Here is a 12,169-nt window from a genome sequence, read left to right as displayed (position 1 = left end):
ATTCCCTGGAGAAGGAAATGGCAATCCACTCCAGTATTCTTGCCTGGAGAATCTCATGGACAGAGGAGCCTGGTAGGCTACAGTCCACGGGGTCGCAGAGTTGGACACGACTGAGCGACTTCACTTTCACTATAATATTTTGGCCATTTGATGCAAAGAACTGACTCAATGGAGAAGACCCTGATGTTGGGAAAGATTGAAGGCAGGAGGAGAAGGGGACAACAGAGAATAAGATGGTTGGATGGCATCACCGACTTGATGGACGTGAGTTTGAGCAGGCTCTGGGAGTTGGTGTTGGACAGGGAAGCCTGGCGTGCTGCAGTCCATGGGGTTTCAAAGTCAGACAGGATTGAGCTACTGAACTGAAGTGATCCATAATGTGTAAAGAAGATTCAAAACTCATGATTTAAAGAACCCAACTTTAAAATGTGCAAAAGACTTGAACTTATACTTCCGCAAATGGTTCTCAACATGGTTATTCATGAGATACCATTACCCACCTATTAGAATATCTAAAATTTGAAGAGTGCTACACTGTGTTGAAGAGTATGTGGAGAAACTAGAACTCTCATACACGGTTGATGGGAATGTACAATCATATAACTACTTTGGAAAACAGTTTGGCAATTTCTTAAAAAGTTAAGCTACATATCCACATTGGCTGCAGCCATTCTACACCTAGGAATGTATGCAAAAAGCAGAAGCATATATTCATAGATCTGTACATGTTTTTCTGGCACTCTTCACTGTTCAGAGCAGTTTTTATTCATATTAGAAACTGGAAACAACCCACATGTCCACCAAAGGTGAATGGATAAGCCAGTCGTCGTATAAACATACTCAGCAATACAGAAGAGTCAACTGATACATGAAACAGTGTGGATGAATCTCAAAATAATTGTGCTGCATGAAATAAGCCAGACCAAAAGTAGTACATTCTGTATGACTCCATTTCTTTAACATTCTGGAAAGTGCAAACAAATCTATAGTGACAGAAAATAAGATCAGTTGTTTCCTAGGAAGTGAGGTTGTGTGGGCAGAATTAGAGGTGCAAAGAAACTTTTAAAGCTGATGGATGTGTTCATAATCTTGATCCTAGTAATGGTGTCACAGGTGTACAAATATGTCAGATCTCATTGAAATTGTATACTTTAAATATATGCAGTTTACGGAATGTCAAATATACCACCATAAGCTTGTTTTTAAAAATGTGACCGTATCACAATACATATTATACATAGAAGGTTAATTCTTTGGATTGTCTTTCATTAACCTTCTGCTTAATGAAACAAAACACAATCTTTTGTTTTACTTGAAATTTACTTGATTTATAATGTTGTGTTAGTTTCAGGTGTACAGCAAACTGATTCAGATAAACTCAAATATATGTAAGAATATATATTCTTTTTTAGAATCTTTCCCATTATAGGTTATTACAAGATACTGAATATAGTTCCCTGGGGTATACAGTAGGTCCCTGTTGTTTATGTATTTTATGTATAATAGTGTCTGTTAATCCCAAACTCCCAATTTATCCGTCCTTCCCACCCCTTTTCCCTTTCGGTAACCATAAATTTGCTTACTTTGTCGGCAAAACACAATCTTAAAAACACATAGGCTAAATGTTGATTTCATTCTTCCACTTTTCCAGTGGCACCACGGCACAATGTCATAGCTGTCGGTGTGGCTGTTTCAGGTAACAAATGATGTGTAGGGTAAGGGAGTTCGAGAAGGTAAGGTTTGGAAAAAGAACGAGAGGGGCACTTTACAGGAACAGATCACCTTTAATGAGGTGAGATTAGTGAGCTGCTGCACTAACCCAATCCCATGGACAAAGGAGCCTGGTCGGCTGCAGTCCATGGGGTCGCTAAGAGTCGGACACGACTGAGCGACTTCACTTTCACCTTTCACTTTCATGCACTGGAGAAGGAAATGGCAACCCACTCCAGTGTTCTTGCCTGGAGAATCCCAGGGACGGGGAAGCCTGGTGGGCTGCCATCTATGGGGTCGCACAGAGTCGGACACGACTGAAGTGACTTAGCAGCAGCAGCACTAACCCAAGAAATGAGTAAGTATACATAGTCATATATGTAGATATTAACTGTCTTAAGGGGGCCTGTTCATCTCCTAGTTGTTCCGGCTAGTTATCTCTTAACCGGCTGGGGCAAGAATTCTGGAGATTAGCCAGAGGCTGGGACCGGCTGGGAGCTGGGTGTAATCAACCTTAATGTCCATTTTTTTTCCCCTTCCGGTGAGAGAGTTCTGTTTTGCATAGAATAGTGGGGAGGACCCGGAGGGGAGTTTTAACTCCAGGCTATTTTGAGCCGTGTAACTTTCCTTCATAGGGAACAACAGAGAATGCTTTTAATTTCATTTGCTCCAGAGTGGCCTCACCTAAGCACGCATAGCTCAGTATGTGATTCTCCACCCACTCGTGAAAGGTAGAAACGGGAGCAACCTCCTTTGTGCGTGGGAAAGCACACAAGATGCAACAATCCAGCCAGAGCTCACCTCAAGACTCGACATCTGCAAGGAAAATTCAGTTCTATAGAAAATAATGAGGGCGCCCAGATCCTGGGGTCCAGAAGGGTTTTGGGTAATGGCTTTGGGAAAAAAAAAAAAAAGGCGCATGCTCTGGCCTAAAGCCCCACTTCCGTCCGGGTTACGTTCCCGCGCCGGCAGTGACACTGCTTTCCGGTCCGGCGCAGGCCTTATCCCCCGCACTTTCGGTCCGGCCCGCGGCCACCCGTCCGGCTCCCCAGCGTCCTTCCGCTGTCCTCTGACCCGCTGCCGAGCGCCCGTGCAGCAGGCGGTATAGTCTCCCCCGGGGCGCACCTGTAGGATGGGCAGTGCGGTCTGTAGTCCTTCTCCTCCCTGGAGTTCCAGGGGCGCGGCAAACCATCTGGTGCGGAACCACCCGCTGCGGCCTTCCGCTAGCTCGGCTAGAGCCGCTTTGAACCCCGAAGGCCGGGTGCTCACACTTCGACCCCGTGGAGGGCTGATCGTCCGCCTCTAGGGGGCGTTCGTGCGCCCAGCGCCCTCTTCATAATTGAGGTCCCAGGTGTTTTGACTCCGCCGCTGCGCTGCAGTCGGGCTCGTTTCCTCTCACGGCTTACTCAGGACCTTCTAACACCGGCTGCTTTCCCTCCCCGTCCAGCTAGCCGAAGATGCCCGCTGGTGTGTCTTGGACGTCTTACCTGAAAATGTTCGCCGCCAGCCTCCTGGCCATGTGCGCCGGCGCCGAGGTGGTGCATAGGTACTATCGACCAGACCTGGTGAGTGCTGGAGAATCCTTGCCCCTCGTTCCTGGACCACTTCATTTTCACAGCGGTAAAGTTCAGTTCAGTCGCTCAGTCATGTCCAACTCTTTGCGACCCCATGGACTGCTGCACGCCAGTCTTCCCTGTCCATCACTAACTCCAGGAGCTTGCTCAAACTCATGTCCATCAAGTGGTGATGCCATCCAACCATCTCACCCTCTGTCATCCCCTTCGCCTACCTTCAATCTTTCCCAGCATTAGGGTCGTTTCCAATCAGTGAGTTCTTTGCATCAGGTGGCCAGTGTATTGCAGTTTCAGCTTCAACATCAGTCCTTCCAATGAATATTCAGGACTGATTTCCTTTAGGATTGACTGATCTCCTTGCAGTCCAAGGGACTCTTAAGAGTCTTCTCCAGCACCACAGTTCAAATCATCAATTCTTTGGTGCTCAGCTTTCTTTATCATCCAACTTTCACATCCATACATGGTTCCTGGAAAAATCATAGCTTTGACTAGACGGACCTTTCTCAGCAAAGGTATGTCTCTACTTTTTGATATGCTGGCTAGGTTGCTTATAGCTTTTCTTCAAGGAGCAAATGTCTTTTAATTTCATGGCTGCAGTCACTATCTGCAGTGATTTTGGAGCCCAAGAAAATAAAGTCTCTCACTGTTTCCATTGTTTCCCCATCTATTTGCCATGAAGTGATGGGACTGGATGCCATAATCTGAGTTGTTTGAATGTTGAGTTTTAAGCCAGCTTTTTCACTCTCCTCTTTCACTTTCATCCAGAGGTCTTTAGTTCCTCTTTGCTTTCTGCTGTGGTGTTGTCAGCATATCTGAGGTTATTGATGTTTCTCTCCGCAGTCTTGATTCCAGTTGTGCTTCAGCCCTGCATTTCACATAATGTACTCTGCATATGAGTTAAATAAGCAGGGTGACAATATCCTGCCTTGACATATTCCTTTCCCAATTTGGAATCAGTCCATTGTTCCATGCCTGGTTCTAACTGTTGCTTCTTGACCTGCATACAGACTTTTTAGGAGGCAGGTCAGGTGGCCTGGTATTCCCATCTCTTGAAGAATTTACCACAGTTTGTTGTGATCCACACAGTCAAAGGTTTTGGCATAGTCAATAAAGCAGAAATAGATGTTTTTCTGGAACTCACTTGCTTTTTCTATGATCCAGTGGATGATGACAATTTGATCTCTGGTTCCTCTGCCTTTTCTAAATCCAGCTTGAATATCTGGAAGGTCTTGGTTCATGTACTGTCGAAGCCTTGTTTGGAGAATTTTGAGCATTACTTTACTAGCATGTGAGATGAGTGCAATTGTGCGGTAAACACTCTTTGGCATTGCCTTTCTTTGGGATTGGAATGAAAACTGACCTTTTCCAGTCCTGTGGCCCCTGCTAAGTTTTCCAAATTTGCTGGCATATTGAGTGCAGCACTTTCGCAGCGTCATCTTTTAGGATTTGAAATAGCTCAGCTGGAATTCCATCACCTCCACTAACTTTGTTTGTACTGATGCTTCCTAAGGCCCACTTGACTTCGGACTCCAGGATGTGTGGCTCTAGGTGAGTGAGCACACTATCATGGTTATCTAAGTCATTAAGATCTTTTTTGTATAGTTCTTTTGTGTATTCTTGCCACCTCTTCTTAGTATCTTCTGCTTCTGTTAGGGCCCTACCATTTCTGTCCTTTATTGTGCCCATCTTTGCATGAAATGTTCCCTTGGTATCTCTTAATTTTCTTGAAGAAATCTCTAGTCTTTCCCATTCTATTGTTTTCCTCTATTTTTTTGTGTTGATCACTTAGGAAGGCTTTCTTATCTCTCCTTGCTATTTTTGGAACTCTGCAAAAGTGATGTTGAAATTAGGATTGCATCTGGCTGGGGCCTAAAACCTCACAGTGGCATCTTGTTGCCATTAGAGCAATACATGGCCTGCTCTTAAAACAGTCTTTTGCAGTTTTGAGGTTTTACTGGGTCTGTCACTTGCCTGCCACTGACCTTATCTTCTCCTCTTTCTTCTTTGTTCCCTCTGTTGCAGCCACACACACTTCCTTGCTGTTTCTCCAATTCATCAAGCCTGTCCCCACCTCAGGGTCATGCTCTTTTTCTTCTCGGAATGCTTCCCCGCCCCCCCACCCCCCAGATTTTGTTTTGGTTTACTTCTTCAGAACTTTAAAGTCTCTGCTCAGATCTGATCTCCTCCAGCAATGAGTGTTCTTTGTATGGCCCCCCCCAAAATTCCTCTTGTGCTCTTCCGTCTTAGTCCTTCGTTTCGGATAGAGCACTTGTCACAATTTGCAGTAATCTTATTCATTTGTCTCTTTACTTGTTCTCTGTTTCTTCCAGTAGAGTATAATTTCCAGGGTGGGGAGACTGCCTGTCTGGTTTGCTCTCCTGTCTCAATCATCTAGAAAAGATCTTAGAGTGTAGTAGATGCCCAGTAAATATTTCTTGAATGAAGGAGTGAATGTAGGCCTTCAAAGGAGGGAGGAATTTAATAAGCTTTCTTTGGATTAGAACTGGCAACTGGAGATACTTCTGAGGAGTTACAGTCCTGAGAAGATGGAGGCAAGGAAGTACAGTGCAAATAATTACAGGAATGTGCTTGGTGTTTTATGCTATGGATGTGAGTGGGCTTCCCTGGTGGCTCAGTGGTAAAGAATCCACCTGCCGTGCAGGAGACACAGGAGACCTGGGTTGGTAGGATTCCCTAGAAGGGGGCATGGTAACCTACTCCAGTATTCTTACCTGGAGAATCCCATGGACAGAGGAGCCTGGTGGGCAACAGTACATAGGGTTGCAGAGAGTTGGACACGACTGAAAGCAACTTAGTACAGCACACAAAGACTAAAAGTGAAAAATCCCCCCACTGACGACCCCCTTTCTCCAGTCTACTGCCCAGTGTAACTACCATTTGTTGGTTGGTATAGTCTTCCAGATTTTTACACACACACACACACACACACACACACACACACACAGAGTTTATGGGGTGCTTTTTCCTCATACAAACAGAAACTCATATACATGTTTCTCTGTGGATTCCTTGTTTTGGTTAACGACTGTTTGGATAGATTTGTTTATATTAATAGCTTTTTTCTTTCTGGTCATTGAATAGTATTTCATAGTATAGATATTCCATATATTATTTACTCAATTCTCTGCGGACATTTAGTTGGTATCTAGGTTTTGTGCAAACAATGCGGCAGTAGCTCTTTCTTACCACTTTAGACTGCTTCTCTTGAATTTTAGGGAATCATCAAGGATAGTTAGTAGAGACAGGAAGGGGTAAGAACCTTCCACAGAAATGCAGTTTGTTTGGTCTTTAGCTTGTGCAGGAATAGACATCAAACAGGTTTCACAAAGAGAGGAATGCCTGGGAATTGACACCTCATTCTCCCATCTCATCAGCAAGAACGTTCAAGGATTGTTACCAGCAGCTGCCTGGACCTTGGGAGGAGGTGGCATGGGACAGGAATCTCTAGAAGGGGCATATTGATGTGTCCCAGGCCACCTCATCCTGACTGGGTGGTGACATCGGCAGTGGGGGACCTCTGTAGGGACTTGATGACCAGGGCTGGCAGGCTGTGTGTAGGAGGCTGTTGGCTTTACTAACACTTATGGGATTTATGTTCTTTTGTCTGTGTCTGTTGGTATTGTTCCAGCAGTTATTGTCACTATTGTAACTATCACCAGCCTTTGCAGGAGTCTTTCAGCCTATACAGCTAGAAGTCGGGGTGCATTTCAGAGCAGAGGAGACCAGGAGGGCTGCCTGGGGCTTGTGCTCAGTGCTGTCTTAAGGCAGAAGCTCTAAGGCAGTTGTCCCTGAGCTCCAGGCTTTGTACCGGTACCTCCTGTCAGATCAGCAGCAGCATTCGATTAAGAAATTAGGTGCACAATAAATGTAATGTGCTTGAATCATCCCGAAATCATCTCCCCCCACCCCCCCACCCCCCCACCCCCCCACCCCCCCACCCCCCCACCCCCCCACCCCCCCACCCCCCCACCCCCCCACCCCCCCACCCCTGAGCTGTGGAAAAATTGTCTTCTACAGAATCAGTCCCTGGTGCCAGGAAGGTTTGGGACTGCTGCCTTAAGGGCACCTTTTCCTAGTTGTCCAGTCCAGGAGCAGATTCAAAGACTCGAGGCAGATGTTCTCTCCTGGAATTGAATGTTTTCTCCTCAGGCTTCCCTTTTGCATTTCCTTCTCCCCTGGCATTACTTCTGCTTGTTCTGTTTTTCTTAACTTATCATCTGTTTAATATTGGAGTCATAGTAGGTCAAAAGACAGTCTCTGGACTCATTTTAAAGCACTTTTTTTTTATTGTTGTTCATCATAATTTTTTTTCATCTTGAATCATTTTAAGTAAAGTGCACTTTAGACATTTTGAATTTTACATTTCTGAATTAAAATATTGAAAGCCTTTCTCTACACCACTTACTATGATATTTTCTTTTTTTGACATCTTAATTAATTTTGTTTTGGAGTGTAGCCAATTAACAATGTGATAGTTTCAGGTGGATAGCAGAGGGACTCAGCCATACATCTACATGTATCCATTCTCCCCCAAACTCCTTTCCATATACTATTGAGCAAAGTTCCTTGTTAAAGCATTTATTTTGGCTGTCTCCAAAAATAGCCATATATACAAAAACTGCTATTTAGGACCTGTGCCAACATTGCTAACTTTTAATGCCAAAATCATATTAAAATTGGTTATGTATTTAGTATGTAAATAAGTGCTTTCTTTTAATCAAAGTTGAATTGTCACTTTAGCCAAACAGTGGAAACAATCCAAATAAATATCCATTAATTGGTGAGTGGATAAATAAATGGATCCATTTATTTGTATCCATGTGAATAAATGGATACATGGTGAGTGGATAAATAAATAAATACAGTGGAGTATTTTTTGGTCCTAAAAGGAAGTATTGATATAGGTGACAGTATGGATGAATCTTGGAAACATGCTAAGTGAAAAAAACTAGTCATGAAAGACTGCATGTTGTGTGATACATTTATATGAAATGTTCAGAAGAGGCATGCCTATAGACAGGGCAGTGGCTTGGTGATGGTGGTGGTGGTGCGAGGGTTGTGAGGAAATGGGGATGACTGCTAATGGGTTTGGGGTTTCTTTTTGGGGTGATGAAATGTTCTCTAAATTTATTATAGTGGTGGATGTGCAACTTTGTGGCTATACCAAAGGTATTGAATATTTAAAAAGGTGGTATTTAAACCATACCACACCAATATTTAAACCATACCATGCTTTGTGAATTGTTATCTTACTAAAGCTGTTACAAATTTTTGAGAAGTCACCTTTCTTGAAGGCAGTGTTGTAATTTTTTTTCCCTACTGCTTTATGCTTTGCACATAGTAGGCACTGTTTCTTAACCAATGAATTGATTCCTAATACCTGTTTTCTGACGAGGCATGTAAGAGAAGTCAGTAAATAGTGCAGGAAAGAATTTCCCAATGTGGGAAACCTTGTTCAAATTTGTGGCCTGTCAATTGATATTGATGCAAATTTTCTGTGAGTCCTTTAGTACTTAAGCTGTAGCCATGGTGATAGCTGTAAATAGAGGACTAGAAAGTAACTTAGATCAATAGCAGGTCCTCATAATATTTATCATTGAGTGGCAGGGAGCTTTTGTTCTTTTTTACTTTTTACTTTCTTTGATGTTTTTCAGGTCACATTCACAGTGTAAGAAAGCATGGCTATCTGTATATTTCGTTTTTGTATTTTATAGACAATACCTGAAATTCCACCCAAACCTGGAGAACTTAAAACAGAGCTTTTGGGACTGAAAGAACGACAACAGGAACATCAAAATTCAACTCTGCCAAGAACTCTGTGAATGAGAATTAAATATATATTTTTAGAATTTAATGAGTGAAATTGTTTGTGTTTAAGCACCTAATACAAACTGCAAGAGAAGTGCTCAGTAGATATTAACTGATTTAGTTATGGTTTGAGCAGGTAATCTTGAAAACTGCCAGTTTATATCATCAGCTTCTGTAGTTTGATAGATACCCAGAGTGTAGTTTCAGTCTCTTGCCCTTATAATTTTGGCTTATTTCTCTGAATAAGCTTGACTATAATGGCAAATGTGGATTATAAATTAACTATAATAAAAGTTTGACCACTTCCAATTTGCCTTGATTCATGGACCTGACATTCCAGGTTCCTATGCAATATTGCTCTTCACAGCATTGGACCTTGCTTCTATCACCAGTCACATCCACAGCTGGGTATTGTTTTTGCTTTGGCTCCATCCCTTCATTCTTTCTGGAGTTATTTCTCCACTGATCTCCAGTAGCATATTGAGCACCTACTGACCTGGGGAGTTTCTCTTTCAGTATCCTATCATTTTGCCTTGTCCTACTGTTCATGGGGTTCTCAAGGCAAGAATACTGAAGTGGTTTGCCATTCCTTTCTCCAGTGGACCACATTCTGTCAGACCTCTCCATCATGACCCACCCATCTTGGGTGGCCCCACGGGCATGGCTTAGTTTCATTGAGTTAGACAAGGCTGTGGTCCGAGTGTGATTAGATTGACTAGTTTTCTGTGAGTATGGTTTCAGTGTGTCTGCCCTCTGATGCCCTCTTACAACACTTACCGTCTTACTTGGGTTTCTCTTACACGGGGTATCTCTTCACGGCTGCTCCAGCAAAGCGCAGCCACTTCTCCTTAGGTCCATGAATCAAGGCAAATTGAAAGTGGTCAGACAACAGATGGCAAGAGTGAATGTCGACATTCTAGGAATCAGCGAACTAAAATGGACTGGAATGGGTGAATTTAACTCAGATGACCATTATATCTACTATTGCAGACAGGAATCCCTTAGAAGAAATGGAGTAGCCATCATGGTCAACAAAAGAGTCCGAAATGCAGTTCTTGGATGCAATCTCAAAAATGACAGAATGATCTCTTCGTTTCCAAGGCAAACCATTCAATATCATAGTAATCCAAGTCTATGCCCCAATCAGTAATGCTGAAGAAGCTGAAGTTGAATGGTTCTATGAAGACCTACAAGACCTTTTAGAACTAACACCCAAAAAAGATGTCCTTTTCATTAGAGGGGACTGGAATGCAAAAGTAGGAAATCAAGAAACACCTGGGGTAACAGGCAAATTTGGCCTTGGTATACGGAATGAAGCAGGGCAAAGACTAATAGAGTTTTGCCAAGAAAATGCACTGGTCATAGCAAACACCTTCTTCCAACAACACAAGACTCTATACATGAACATCACCAGATGGTCAACACCGAAATCTTTGCAGCCAAAGTTGCAGAAGCTCTATACAGTCAACAAAAACAAGACCGGGAGCTGACTGTGGCTCAGATCATGAACTCCTTATTGCCAAATTCAGACTTAAATTGAAGACAGTAGGGAAAACCACTAGACCATTCAGGTATGACCTAAATCAAATCCCTTATGATTATATAGTAGAAGTGAGAAATAGATTTAAGGGTCTAGATCTGATAGAGTGCCTGATGAACTATGGAATGAGGTTTGTGACATTGTACAGGAGACAGGGATCAAGACTGTCCCCATGGAAAAGAAATGCAAAAAAGCAAAATGGCTGTCTGGGGAGGCCTTACCAATAGCTGTGAAAAGAAGAGAAGTGAAAAGCAAAGGAGAAAAGGAAAGATACAAGCATCTGAATGCAGAGTTCCAAAGAATAGCAAGAAGAGATATGAAAGCCTTCCTCAGTGATCAATGCAAAGAAATCAAGGAAAAGAACAGAATGGGAAAGACTAGAGATCTCTTCAAGAAAACTAGAGATACCAAGGGAACATTTCATGCAAAGATGGGCTCGATAAAGGACAGAAATGGTATGGGCCTAATAGAAGCAGAAGATATTAAGAAGAGGTGGCAAGAATACACAGAAGAACTGTACAAAAAAGATCTTCACGACACAGATAATCATGATGGTGTGATCACTCACCTAGAGCCAGACATCCTGGAATGTGAGGGCAAGTGGGCCTTAGAAAGCATCACTATGAACAAAGCTAGTGGAGGTGATGGCATTCCAGCTGAGCTATTTCAAATCCTGAAAGATGATGCTGTGAAAGTGCTGCACTCAATATGCCAGCAAATTTGGAAAACTCAGCAGTGGCCACAGGACTGGAAAAGGTCCGTTTTCATTCCAATCCCAAAGAAAGGCAATGCCAAAGAATGCTCAAACTACCACACAATTGCACTCATCTCACATGCTAGTAAAGTAATGCTCAAAATTCTCCAAGCCAGGCTTCAACAATACGTGAACCCATGAACTTCCAGATGTTCAAGCTGGATTTAGAAGAGGCAGAGGAACCAGAGATCAAATTGCCAACATCCACTGGATCATCAAAAAAGCAAGAGAGTTCCAGAAAAACATTTCTCTCTGCTTTATTGACTATGCCAAAGCCTTTGACTGTGTGGATCACAATAAACTGTGGAAAATTCTGAAAGAGATGGGAATACCAGATCACCAGACCTGCCTCTTGAGAAACCTGTATGCAGGTCAGGAAGCAACAGTTACAACTGGACATGAAACAACAGACCAGTTCCAAATAGGAAAAGGAGTACGTCAAGGCTGTATATTGTCACCCTGCTTATTTAACTTCTATGCAGAGTACATCATGAGAAACGCTGGGCTGGAAGAAGCACAAGCTGGAATCAAGATTGCCAGGAGAAATATCAGTAACCTCAGATATACAGATGACACCACCCTTATGGCAGAAAGTGAAGAGGAACTAAAAAGCCTCTTGATGAAAGTGAAAGAGGAGAGTGAAAAAGTTGGCTTAAAGCTCAACATTCAGAAAACAAAGATCATGGCATCTGGTCCCATCACTTCATGGGAAATAGATGGGGAAAGAGTGGAAACAGTGTCAGACTTTAGTTTTGGGGGCTC

This window comes from Budorcas taxicolor, chromosome 5 (assembly GCF_023091745.1).
Source record: "Budorcas taxicolor isolate Tak-1 chromosome 5, Takin1.1, whole genome shotgun sequence".
Lineage (NCBI taxonomy): Eukaryota > Metazoa > Chordata > Mammalia > Artiodactyla > Bovidae > Budorcas > Budorcas taxicolor.
The sequence above is the reverse complement of the archived record's forward strand: the minus strand, read 5'-3'. Positions refer to the sequence as shown.